Here is a 15,120-nt window from a genome sequence, read left to right as displayed (position 1 = left end):
AATAAAAAAAATAAACAAAATTCGACAGTCGGAAGTAGAACTTTTGCCTCGTGTAAGTTTCCCTACATTTGAGCTCAATTTGTTTCGGAAATGGTCTCATGGCCAGTTTGTATGAACGTTTTGAACGGTTGGTCACATCCGATTTTTTTTGTTTTTAAATAATAATATAACATAATATACTTACATAATATAATATACGTACTTTCGAACTTTACTGGCATAAGCGAACCATTATATCTAGTTAAATCGGTCAAATTGGTTAAATATAATATATTCAAACACCTAATGACACAAAATGAATAGTGTGAAAGGCTTTTAGCTTCGCAACATCGGTAATGGAATGTTGTACTTCCGGTTTAAAACACAAACACCGCCGAATTTGCTATCGATACTTTCGATGGAGTATAAAACAAAGCTAATCGAGTTTTCGAAATGGGGGAAAAAATTAAAATGCATATTAATTTAAACGAGTTTCAAAGTTTGCAATGACTCGACCCCTGAAAAAGTTCGTTCGGACTTTTAATCAAGTCGCGTTAATGCAAACACTTTATTAGCGTACTAAATATTTACCGGAATAACTTCCGCGTCTACTTTTTACTTTGTCCATATATTAAAAAGTGTCAAAGTTTTTACCACAAAGCCAAAATGCAAAGAAAAAGTCAAATGAAGTCAACTCGCTACGACAAAGTGGCACTAATGTCGTCGCCACATTTTAATAATTACGAAACCAAATACATACTCGTACATACCCATGAATAAAGGTTTTCTTTTGATTATTTATAACTAGATATAAAAATACACCTATTACAAAATTTAAAACTATGTACATATATTAATTAGATAGAAAAAAATGTATTTGGATTTGACTGTAATCTTTTCAAATAAAAAGAATACTTTAATAATTAAATTTGCCTACGTATATATATTACGTAATTTAACATAATATCTACATAAGAAATATTCTATATACGTACATGCATATGCAGATATGCTATAGACAACACTAATATGTAGTAACATTTACATATACAAATTTACACATGGTCAAATATGTAAGTTTGCAGTATTTTTAAAAAATTCAGCGAAATTCAGTATATCAATTAACATCTACGCGAAATTTGTAAATTTGCAGCATTTTATACAATTCAGCGAAATCTGACATTGCTTAAAACTCGAAATTTGCGAGATAATGAGTAAGGTTGCCAATTTGTTGGAACCGTTTCAATGAAAATCAGATAAATTGGCAAACTCTGATAGGAAACGAAGGTCTGGCCAACAGAAACCAGTGGGATTTAAACCCGTGACCACTCTGTTCAAAGCATTATATTCTAACCACTGGTCTATTCTGCTGGTTATATGTACATATGTGACTCCAGATAGAACGTTTCAAACGAGAGTTTTCCAATTTATTTGATTTCATTGTTGTAACAGTTCCTACCAAATTGTGGAAGACCTACCATGACCTGGAGTCACAAACCAAGGTCTGGCCAGCAGAAACCAGTGGGATTCGAACCCGTGACCATTTTATTCAAAGCATTATAAATTAACCAGCAGCATAGTGGTTAGCATATCTTGCTATGGTGTGGTTATGAGTTCGAGTCACACTGCTTGCTGCTGGCCAGACCTTGGTTTGTGACCAGATCGGTCGTTTCCTATCAGAGTTTGCCAATTTTTTTAATTTTCATCGAAACATTTCCTGAAAAATTGGCTTTCCCTCCCCATTTCTCTCGCAAAATCTTGAGTTATTATGTTACATCCCAACATTTGCCGGGTTTATATTAGATAAATGTCTCGGTGGATGATTTTTGTATAAAAATTCGTATTGTTGTATAAATGTTTGTTGATCGTATTTTATACGATGTTTGCATTGCACTTTGCTTTGTTTGACCATAGATGGCATGTATAATATCGAAATATGTAATTATTTGTATAAATATATAATTTGGTGTATTTCTTGATCTGTATAATAAACTTGTCGTATTGGAGCGATCTGTAATGACGAGTGTACATAGATTGATTGATTGATTGAATAAAATAAATCAAAACTAAAACTAGTCTATGCTGCTGGTTGAAAGATTGGTTGACTCATGCGAAAGCGAACCACATGAAACTACAATTTTATAACAAACTAGCTGAACCCGGCATGCGTTGCAATGCCGGAATAAGGCATGCAATTCCCGTTCCCGTTCCCGTTTCAAGTGATAGACTGGAGCTCAACTAACGTCTCTTCGTCATAAACCAACTGGTAACGTGGTTACCAACGAACACATTACCTTGACTACACAATGGCGCTTCAAACTTTCACTTAGGTAAAATCGTAATTACGAATATTATTATTAAGAGGTTTTTTCCGTTTTTTTTTTCACAGTAAGCTTCCCAGACATGCATACAACAAATCTTGAAAGTTCCATCGTGATCGGTAGAGCGGTTTAGGAGCCTATACGAGACAATTTTATTATATACTAGTGGTTTTACCCGGCTTCGCTCGGTTTTGTAATATAAACCGCTAAAACGTGACTAATCTAATAGTAAACATTTTATTTTAATTTATTTGAATAGTTTTATTTGAATACTCATTTGTTTTTTTTATTAGATTGACTGTCACGCACAAACAAACATATATAGTAAGTCTCTTAAGAAATTATATGTATACCGGAATCCGGCAGCCCCCCCCCCCCACCCCCAGCGCCTTCGCCCCTGGGGACTTTGAATCATTTGAATCGAAAAAAATCAAATCGGCGCCTATGAATCGAAAAAAAAAATTGAATGTGTTGTTTAAGAACCAACGAACGAAGGTTACATACATATGTATATACATATGTATTGAATGAGATGAATTATTGGAATTTTTATTGTTTTTATTTTGTTATTTTCTTTATTTTGTTTTGTAAAACTGGTGTGACACTTTGGGGCAACCTGTCAGTGCACACTGATCATTTTATTGTTATTATTATTATAAATAATAAATTAAATAAATATTATAAATATATGTATACAAAGTCTCTTTCGAAATTATATATTAGATATACTCAGTCCAGTAATAAATTTGCATAGCAGTATACCCAAGATATTAATCAGCGGCTGGAAAAATAAAATAGTTCATGCCAGAGGGGGAAAGCGAGAGAGTTTCCCTGAAACGCCGATAGTTGTTAGCGTGCGAATGCAAAGTTGGCAATTTCCTAAATTGGCGAGTCCCCGTTTATCGTTTATCCCGTTTCCGTTTCCCCTCTCGCCATAGACCATCAAACGGCCAAACAATTACGAATTCCCCGGTTCGAGGCCCGTAAAGTGCTGCAAGTTTGTTTGCGATCGCCTCCAGTTGTCCCCGAGCCGACCTCACGATGTAACATAAATTATCCCGGGAATAATCTAAATAACCCGTCCCTTTCGTCCGCACCAAGTTTCGGGAACTTTTCCGGGCTCCACCGCTTTCGGGAAGAATTAACTCCACACTTTTAACCCCGGAAAAGGGACGCTTAATTAACGGATCGCGTTTCCACAACGAGCAGGTGCTCTCTCTATCTCTGCATTTCTTCGTTTGTTTACAAACTAATACAATTACATACGCCACAATGAACTTCACAATTGATGGTTGCGAGTGACTGAATAAAGTCACCCCATATTTAATTCATCTGGGGTGTTTTGGTGTGGAAGACGACTTGCGTACTGATAACGTTCGAATTTATGTACATGTGTATGTATGAATGTACCAAGTTCTGCATTCGAGATTATCTTGATGGTTTTGGAATAGAAACCGACATCAATTTACTATGAGTTCACATTGTTGAAATGTTATATTGTTTAATACAATTCTTATAGAATATTTTGTCTATATACGAAGTGTCAAGTTTTGTGATGACAAATTGTACTCTTATTTTTGAGCTCTTTTTCCTATTATGATGTACATTAACATTAGAATAATATAATACTAACTAACGAAATTAAATTAAAACTGTAAAATAGAAAATGATCAGTAGATCAGTAGCTATTAAAATATATATAAGATGTATTGTGAACATAATTTAGTAATAATAAAAAGCATTTAAAAATCAAAAAAATCTAGTTTTGTGGTGTGAAAATTTTACTTCGAAATTTTGAATGATTTGTATCAGTAAATACGTGTCTTTGTATTTTGGACTCAAACACCGTTTAATGAAATGTTAAGTATTGAGTTTTTCGTATATAAAATCAATTACCGCTCGAGTGACATAGTATGTTTAGTAAAAAGATAAAAACTTAACGAAATTAGAAAAGCCTTATAAAAAAGAGGACACGTATAAGGGGAATAATTTTTGTTCAACTTAAAAAATTACGTCGTATCAATAAGCATTTCAGTAATCGATACCAGTTTTATATTTTATTTTATTTTTTATTTTTATTTTACATATATACCAGGAAGGCCTTACAGGTAAATCCCAATGCGCCTTCCTGGCCAATTACAAATACAAATGCAGCATTTTTTTATTATAAGTCGTTGAATTGCGAGACACTGAAAAAACTCGCAAATTAACGAGACATCTATGAATTGTACATAAATTTTTTATTGTACATCAATCAAATTTCAAATAATGGTGACATAGTAGGTAGGAAGGATTTTTAGCCAATTTTTTTTTTCCGGGAACCGTTTCAACAATGAAATCAGAGAAAATTGGCAAACTCTGATAGGAAACGATCAACCTGGAGTCACAAGTCCAGGTCTGACCAACAGCATACTCTGAAAAATTCATTTTCATTCAGGGATTGAACCCGGCACCTTCTTGACGGTAAGCAGAAGCTTAACGTCCGAGCTATGCTGCTGGCTAACGGTATTCAAAAAATCCTCAAAATACACAGACACACATTCTAACACACACACACATGCAATTTTTTTCTAGTTCATGATAATGTTATCAGTATCCGATTCCGAGTTCGAATCAGTTAAAATCTCGGGTTCGAATTTTCGTATGGTCACAAAACTTCATCTATTATTGCATAGATAAAATAAAAAATATTGAGACAGTTAAACAATCCTTAAGTGATGAAATAAAAATATTCGCCAAATAAACGCATAATAGAACGGAAAAAATGTTTCTGACTTTTAAAATTCGCTAGATATATACAGTATTATATATACGCTAGATATATACGCAGACGCCGGAGGCGTCTGCGGCGCTGGGGCGAAGGCCCCGGAGCGTCGGAGGCGCCGGGGGCGCTGGGGGCAAAGGAGTCGGGGCGTCGGCGATGCATAAAACGTAATTCGTAATCACTTCGTAATTTGTCATTCATAAGTTCTAATTCGTGCATCAATTTCTTTCCGAAACCAGTCGATTCAATATCTTTAACATTATTTTTATTCGAGTTTCAATTCCTTTTCGAAACCACCCGTTGAAATCAACGGGCCCAACACTAATTTAAAATAAAAACAAACATAATTAAAAAAAAAACGTTGATGTTTCAATGAAAGCAATCAATATTGAGAAAAACAAAATATGTAAATACTATTGGAAGTATTTTGCGAATCAATTTAATTTCTTTCACTATCAAACTGATTAAGCTTACAAATTGACGATCTTCATTTTTTTATTTATGTTTCCTTATATTATTGTCATTTAACTTCATTACATTTGAAGAAGTCAATAATCGAACTAAATAAATAAACCACGATAAAAGTATAATCGATTTATAAATCGATTTATAATTTTCTGTGTGAGATGCATATACATATGTACATAGTTACATTAATGTTAACATCAACCATTAGCGATAAAATAACTAGAAGTCATAAAACTGGTTAAACCCATTCACTCACTCACTAGCAGTAGATATTAATAAGTCTTCATCGGCTTACTTACTCACTTAAAGTCAAAACGCTTCATATTTTATATTAAATTCAACACGTTGAAGTTAATTTTAAGGCTTCCCTTTTGATCAATGAATTCACAGAAAGTGTAACTGAACGAATTAATTAAACGAAATCATTATTTTGAATATATTATTATTTTTTATTTATTTATACCTGGAACAGGCAACCCCAAAGCGCCTTCCTGGCCAGAAACACTACATTTGATACAAATACTATTAGCATTATTCAAAGTACATTTGTAAATACATATCAATTAACATCCACAGAGACATTTATGCTCAAATTTGTAAATTTGCAGCATTTTATACAGTTCAGCAAAATTCGAAATTGCTGAAAACTCAAGATTTTGCGAGAAAATGGGTAAGGTTTCCAATTTTTTGGAACCGTTTCAATGAAATTCAGATAAATTGGCACCACTTTCATAGGAAACGATCGACCTGGAGTCACAAATCCAAAGTCTGGCCAGCAGAAACTAGTGGGATTTGGACCTGTGACCACTATGTTCAATGCATTATGTGCTAACCACTAGTCTGCTGGTTTATTATATGTATATATTGTTGCATAGGGGTGGGTGGAGGGTCCAAATAAAAGGCCAAAGTCGCTTCACAGCATTTATTAGGTGATTAAGGAGATCCACGCACTGCCAGTGCTCCGTCCATAATGCCTTAATATGCCTGCTTATAAAGGGCAGGTCACTCACTGCATATTCCTCGACGCGTTTGTTTACATATTGTTATAGTCACGTACCAGATATTCAGTCCCACGGTCTCGCGCTGTCAGTTCCGAAAACTCCAGCAGGAACCACTTACCGACCACTCAATCAATTCGGGGGGTCTCCATTGTAATCCGACTTACACTTAAGCCTAGATATAATCTCTCAAAACCAAGACGACGGCTCCTTTTAGCATATGCTACACTACTTTACAGACCATATAATAAATTCCTTTGATCTAACATTGCTAAAAAATACTGAAAACTGTATAACTATTGGGAAGGCATCCTTCTTAAGAATAAAATTACAAATCTAATCTGTATCAGATGTTTAAAGCACGGTTGGTGTTTTTTATCTATTAAATCCGCCCGAGAAACGCCAGGCGTCATCAGCTATGTATGTAGTATATATATTTTAATACTTCATTCGAAAAATGAAAGATTTCCTCGGACGAGTTGACGCATATAGATAAATGACAGACAAAAATGACACAGACAAACATTTCAAATAATGAAGTCGATTATTTCCAATATATTTCCATACGATTGAAAAAGTTTTTCAAATGACCAATCATATTTATTCCAACGTTAAAGTTTCAAAGTGGGTAAAAACAATTCGTTTAAATTTTCCACACACATTCAACGACTAACGAGCGCGCCTGGCGTATACGAAACGAGAAAAAGGCAAAAAATAAAACAGAAAAATCCGGAATTTTCCCGCCGATAAATATGCACCGTTCTGGGAATCCAATTACTTAAGTTGTCCAGATTAGCATACCGAGACGATATATTTTTGAGTATGCCCCATAGTGGAGGAGGTGAAGAGTAACAGAAAAATAACGGGAAACACTTACGTCGGCCCTACCCCGATGAATACATTCGTGAAAAAGCTTTTCCCCTCAACCCGTCGGAAAAATGAAGAAAAGCGAATTTCACCCCCCCACCTCCGACAGAATAAATTCTCGGCGCAATAATTTTCAACCGATTTTTTTCCGTTTCTTTTTACGACTCAACAGTGCGAAAAGAACAGCGTGGATAGAATGTGAAGTATTGCATCCTTTTTTACGGTAGGCTTTTACGCCAAATTTCAACATCATTTTGTAATTATATATGTATATACATACGCATGTCCGACACGAACCGACTTTCAATCACGCGAACTATGTAAAAATAAATTACTCACAAAAAACCCTTCAATACGTTCAAAAATCGGTTGTAAATTACCGTTAATTGAACCTCAATGTGGAGGAAAATTCGTGTGTATTTTTTCCACTTGAAAAATAAAATAATAATTTCACGACGGCAGCGTTAACAAGACCGCCATTAATCTCGAACCCTTTTTCGAATTTAATCCAACGGAGCAAGGATTTTAAATCTTTCGCGATTTTATTGTTCTGCGACTGGGGAAGTGAGTCGGCGAAAACTTTTTGACCCTTTCGGTCGAATTCGCAAACTCTACTCAACAGTCGTTAAATTCAAACGATAATTCACCGCGTCGAAATTTATTTCAAATTTACAAAAGAATCGGCACGTTCGTTAAATTTCACACCGAAAAGAAAGAAAACCGCAGTCGAAACGATTTAAATTTGTAAACAGACGATGTAAAGTGCAACCGGTAAGTGCATGAGCATGACAGTTTCATTTCACTGAAATCCGGTTAAACTCGATCCCGGTTGTGTTTTATTTGATTTAATGTGTTCTGTCATGAATTTTATCTACCGGTTTCCCTTAAGCACTGATTTGAACCTGAAAGCAACACAGATCCTCAATTTTTACCAAAGATTAATTACAATTGCACGGACTATGATTGTGCGCCGAATTTTAGCCGACGGACATTAGCTTTTAGCTCGCAATTTTACCGATTTTAAATTCAACACACTTCCAATTAACCTTCTAAACGAAAACAAAAAATAGTGTGGCCAGAAAACTATCCCAATAAACATGTTTCAATAGAAAATACTCAATATAAAATAGTATTAAGAGTGGGAAAAAATCCCAAGTGAAAATACGTACTTTTGACTTTTGATTTGAACTGAACGACTACTTAGAGAGATTTGAAAGCTGAAAAGTACTACAAATGAAAGATAAAATACCCGGCTATAGATTCCAATATTCATTTTGAACAGGATATTGACAGATTTTGAGACATCGACCGAAAAATACCAAGATATAGAAAAATCGCGCGATTTAAAAAACACATTCGAGATATCTCCGAATCTCGAGCCAATCAACATTTTTTTATTACCAGATTCGTGTTCACTGGGCATAGATCTATAATAAAAGTCATATCTCGTCTCTGAACCTAAAAACAAATCATCATTTGTCGAACAGTGTTGTTAAAGCAAATGAGTAAATCGGCCTTTAAGATACAATATTCAATATAGTACATATGTTTGTGTATACGAATTCAGATTCTTAAAATATCTATAATTGTATACTCAAAGTAACAAAATAATACCAACTTGAAACATTAATAAAACGAAAACTTTCCATACAAACTGAAGTCAATTAAATTTAATATATACCTGTCAATATTAAAGGTAAATTCTCAAATAGCAAATATCAACTCAATTATAACACCAGTAAACAATAGAAACACGAATCGGAAAGCTGCTCATTGAAAAACAAACACATCTACGATTTCAACTTCACAAAACAAACTCACTATAACTTTATAGGTATAACAAACAAACGAGGCACTCGTCGAATCGACATATAACATGTATATAAAGTATACCTTTTAACAATTACATACAAACGCTGTAAATAGAATGCAAATTTCCAACTAATTAACCAGCACTGCAGTGCACCTCAGACAAAAGCGTCAGACTAAAACAAACGCAAACCATTTGTAGCAACTGTCGACAGTAAGTCTGCAAAAAAGGCCGCAAGTTTACGATTATTTCCCAGTCGTAGGATAAAAATTACTCCCGCAGGATAGTATACAAGTCTTATACATATGTATGTGTAGCTTAATCGACAAACATGAGAGATCTGAAGGATTTCAGATAACTCACACAGCCACGCGACTGAACCGGAGGGGCAAAAATCCCCGGGGAATGTGATAGTAAACTTATCTACAAAACCGGAATACGCACATACATATGGACAAACATATGTACAGCTTCCACTTTTCAAACTAGAAATGCGAAAACGATACCAGATAGCGAGAACAACATTGCACGAAAGCTCCAATAATAATTCACTATACAAAACCATCACGCGATTGAATGTATGCAAAGTTGCACACAACTTTGCTGGTTAATGCAGTTACAAATTATACGAAATTAATTGCAAAAAGCAATCACTTATAGTCTACTGCAGGGTTCCCCAAACTTTTTCTGCAATGGAACACTTAACTTAATTTTAGGTTGGGTTTTCCACAAACGCGGAAATATTAACGGAACACTTAATTTAATTTTAGGTTGGGTAATTCCTACTGGTAATTGTTTATTTAGTAATTATTTTTAAATATAAAACTGTATAAACATAAAAATATGAATAAATATCATTAGCCAGCTGTGTGGCTTAATGTTAGCGTGCATGTTTGCACCAAGTGATCAGTGGGTTCGATCCGCTATACTGCTGGTTAGATTTGGGGGTATTTGTGACTCCAAATCGATCGTTTCTTATCAGAGTTTGCCAATTTTATATGATCATTGTTGAAACGGTTGCTCAGAATTGGCAAAAAATCATCTTTCCTGTTGTCACAAATCTTCTGTATTTATTGTATGTACAATTTGTAAAAATTATGTACAAATCTAAAATCCATAGATGTCTCAATGGATTAATTTTGTAATTAATTAATTGTTATTTCGTGTTCTTCAGCTTCTGGAAATACAGTGATTTATGTAATAATAAAATGTTGTATTGTTTGTAATTAATTGTCCAGGAAGGCGCATTGGGGTCCTGTCAAGCATTCCTGGTATATATCTATGTAAAAATAAAATAAATAAATAAAGCACTTAATGAGTCCTTGAATTGCATATCTTCTTTATATCAGACACAATACACATACATAGGTAAGTTGCATTCTAATATCTGGTGTGAGGTCGAGCCTGTTTCTGCACTTTGATTTCGTTGTAGCATAATAAGAAAATCACGCTTCGTATAAATAGGTTGTAGAAAACGGAAGTAAAACAATAATAGCTTGTTTTGAAAAGTTGGGGTACTCTTCTGACAAACTCGCCCAGAAATCATTTAAAGGCTGATCTTTGTATTTTTGTTTCAATTCAGAGTCACTAATTAAATCAATTAGATTTTCATAGTCACTTGCGATTAACCCTACTGGTTTAGCTTTCACGGAAAATGGATTCCGAACCCAGGAATCGTTCTTAATAGTTTTCGGAAAATATTGCAAAGGAGCTATGTATTTGTAAGTTATGTAGGTATTCTAAAAATATATTTTGGAAACTTCTTCATCTACATATGTACTTTAAAATTCAATTCATTCAAACATTCATGTAAGGCAGGAAAACAATCAAAATTATTAGATTCAACTGATCAAATCCAAAATTATTATTTTTTATCAAAAGATGCAATTTCTCTTGTATTCAAAATTATAATACTTTTTCCTTGTAATGATAAGTTAACTTCATTGCTTTGTGCCCACTATCAATTTCAACGCACAAAATTTTAAATAATCCTGATTGAAGTGGTCTTGATTTTACAAAATTTCACGACTTCATCCGTAACATTTTTTATATTTGTGGAAGTTTTTTAAGTCACCAGTGCTTGCCTATGCAAAATACAATGACTTCTGGTGGCTCTCGTAGCTATGTACTTTTTGGATATGTGATTAGGGTTGTCAAGCATCCGGATTAATCGGGATTGTCACCAGTTTTAAGTCCAGTGTCCCGGTGTCCCGAACAAACATCTCGGGACGCCCAAATGTCCCGGTTTACTACTTTTGAAATTCCTGCAGAAGTTTTTTTAACTCGGAGTTAACTATAAACAATGAACTATAAACAAAAAGTCGATGTCTGGACCAGAAAGTCTGGTAAACACTGCAGCAATGAACTATTTGTCTCTGTCTTATACTTTCTGGAGAACTACGTGTAGAAAGGAGACAAAAAATGTGTATCAGACATCAATCAATTTCTCTTGAATCGATAATTTTCTAGTTTTATTTTTCTTTGAGGGGGTTGGGGGGTGTTCCGGTTTGACTTGCATGATCCCTGACAACCCTATACGTGATGCAACACCTTTCATCTTTCCTACCATTGCTCGACCACCATCTGTACAAATATCAATACACTTCTCCCAACCTATCCGTTGATTTGTAGTCTAATCATTAATACAGTTGAATATTCCTATATATTTCATGCGCATGGTGTGAGAAAAGATGATACTCCGCCTGTACCTAGATACTTGATATCATAAACATCAGTGGAGATTAATCATCACTCGCCTTTCAATATGAAGTAGAAGTCATTAAATGTGTTGCAGTATATAAAGACTTTTCAAATAGTCGCGGAACACCTATTCAGGTTCAACGGAACACTGGTATTCCGCGGAACATAGTTTAGGAAGCCCTGGTCTACTGTAATATGTATATATGTACATACATATATAAAGTCGTAATAATTGTAATAGAAAATACGTATACAAATGTATATAAAGTCGTTAGAGGCATAATGGTTCTACATGATTATACGCTTAACATCTCTCTTGGTCTCTGCGTTACGAAAATGTAATTCGCATAAGACAATATAAATATATAATATAATATAATCTCTCGTTGTTATTATTGTGTTGCAATAGGTCGTTCAAAAGTGTGCTCTTTATGAATTTCCCGCGAAAGCGTTGCGAAAATATTCCGCTAATGTATTTTCGATGTTGCAAAGTTTTCGAGCCGTTTTATATTATATCCATATAATGTTTATGCATGAAGTTTGGATATGTGTGTATGTGGAGGTGCGACACTGTTGAAAACTCTTGTCGAGTTCCTTTCAGACATTACATATGTTTCCTCATACGAGATGCGTACGATTTTCCAACGAGAGAGGGCATAAAGAAAATTTACTAACGTCAATGTCAACGAATTCGATATAAATCGACTTTTCGCCGTGTCACGGAAATGTGTTCCGTTTATACCGCGCGTATTGAATGCGAAATTAAATATAAGGAAATGTTCAATTTTCAATGGAAGAGTTCGGTAGGAGAAATTCTTGAATTCAAATATAGACTGTACCAATATATGTATGTATGAGCATACATAGTATGTCCTTTTATTTAATTATCTGTTTATTTTAATACACATATACCACAGTGTCTTCAGAGGTTACCCCAATATGACACTGTGGCAAGATGATATTATGATATTAAAACATTAATACTTTTCAATAGTACAATACTAAAAAAAACTAAATGTATTACTACAATAATAATACGAACGATAAATTTTGGTTTATTTATATATATTTTTATATTTTATTTTTTTTTATTTTTTATTTTACATATATACCAGGAAGGCCTTACAGGTAAATCCCAATGCGCCTTCCTGGCCAATTACAAATACAAATGCAGCATTTTTTTTTTATTATAAGTCGTTGAATTGCGAGACACTGAAAAAACTCGCAAATTAACGAGACATCTATGAATTGTACATAAATTTTTATTGTACATCCATCAAATTTCAAATAGTGGTGACATAGTAGGTAGGAAGGATTTTTATATAAGCAAGCAGTATGGCTAAGAGGTTACCGGGTTCAATCCCGTGCTAATCTTTAATACTGCTAGTCAGAATTGGATATTTGTGACTCCAAGTCGATCGTTTCTTATCAGAGTTTGCCAATTTATCTGATTTCATTGTTGGAACGGTACCTCCATCAAATTGGTAAAAATCATCCTACCCGCTATGTTACAAATATCTGAATTTGATTTATTTACAATATTTAAAAATGTATGTAAAAGTCTAAATCCATAGATGTATCTATGGATTAATTCATTAATTAATTCTTTGTTAATTTCGTGTTCTTCAGACTGTGGAAATACAGCGATTTGTGTTATAAAGATGCTGCAAAGTTTGTAGTTAATTGTCTAGGAAGCCGCATTGGGGTCTACCTGTTAGGCCTTCCGTGTATATTTATGTAAATAAAATAAAATAAAAGAAAGATATGTATATCAGTGTGCTATTTAAAAAAAATGGATTTAAAGTTAAAATAAACAGTACTACACGTCAACAGCTCAGAAAAGACAACTTCTATTCTTACAAGACAGCACCACCCCATTTCGGCACGTTCATGCTTTTTTTGGAATAGTGCAAGTCAAAATCAGCTTACATATATATATTACAGACACGATGATACGTTTGCCAAACAGGAATCCATATTTAAGTCTAGACCAGTGATTCTCAAGCCTTTAATACCGCAAACTACCTAGCTTTGATTTTCACGAAAATATAAGCTGTTTAAATATGCATAAGAAAAATTTTAACAAACAAACAGATTTTCATCATATTATTTAAATTATTTTATTGATATTCTCACATTTTTGTATAATTTTTACGTCGTATATAATACGTACATATATCCGTTTATATATGTACGTATACATATAAACGAATATCCATTAGTTGAATGAAGTACTTTTCAACACAGCTTTTGATAGAAATTGAATGGGAGAAAATGGGTTCGATCATGAAAAATTGCGCCTAATGGCATTCATAGCTCAATTTCACCCAATTGAAATTGTCAATATATGTATGTACATATATTCATAGCATATTTGTGGTATAACAAAACATCGGCAAAAATATACATATTTTTATTCATACTGTGCTAAAAAGCTGCAAAGCTAAGGTTTTTCAATATTTCAATCGTCTTTACAGATTCCTCCAAAGCGACAAGTGAACTAATACAGATACAATACAATAATACAATTATTACAAGAATTTTTGTACAATGCAAATTCATATAAACATCATCCAAAGGGACATCTATAGAGACATTTTTGCAGCATTTTATTATAGAAATTGGCGAACCTCAAGACGCCGAATAACTTTGCAATAATATTTTCAAGAAAGATTGGAAAGAAAATGCCAATTTCCAGGAACCGTTTCAATGAAAATCAGAAAAGTTGGCAAACCCTGAAAGAAAACGATCGACCTGGAGTCACAAACCAAAGTCTGAACAACAGCTACTAGTGGGAATCGAACCGTGGCCATTCCACTCGAAAGCATAATATGCTAACCATTAGTCCATGCTGCAGATATTTATATATTATATGTTGTTTTTTATATTGTTATTTTATATTAAGCCCTCACGAGCAACTTAGTGGGTGACTTTGTTGCGCGAACAGATCAAATGTATTCAATTACATGGAGCATGCCACACCGGGCAACTCACCGGTTTCCCATGCCATAAAGTCAGCCGACCAGCGAGATCGGTTGTCAGCATTTAGTCATTCCAATATACTAGTGGACAGCATATAATGCTTTGAACAAAATGGTCACGGGTTCAAATCCCACTGGTTTCTGCTGGCCAGATCTTTGATTTGTGACTCCAGGTCGATCGTTTCCTATCAGAGTGTGCCAATTTATTTGATTTTCATTGAAACGGTTCCAA

At 34.1% G+C, this 15,120-nt stretch overlaps 1 protein-coding gene across 1 annotated transcript in view; it reads right to left on the bottom strand.

The window, feature by feature from the left end:
- LOC143917857 (uncharacterized) overlaps positions 1-15,120 on the bottom strand; it is a 372,933-nt gene that overhangs the window by 270,019 nt on the left and 87,794 nt on the right. The window lies entirely within an intron of this gene.

Source organism: Arctopsyche grandis, chromosome 10, assembly GCF_051622035.1.
Source record: "Arctopsyche grandis isolate Sample6627 chromosome 10, ASM5162203v2, whole genome shotgun sequence".
In the NCBI taxonomy this organism is placed as follows: Eukaryota; Metazoa; Arthropoda; class Insecta; order Trichoptera; family Hydropsychidae; genus Arctopsyche; species Arctopsyche grandis.
This window is presented reverse-complemented; position numbering and strand designations above follow the sequence as displayed.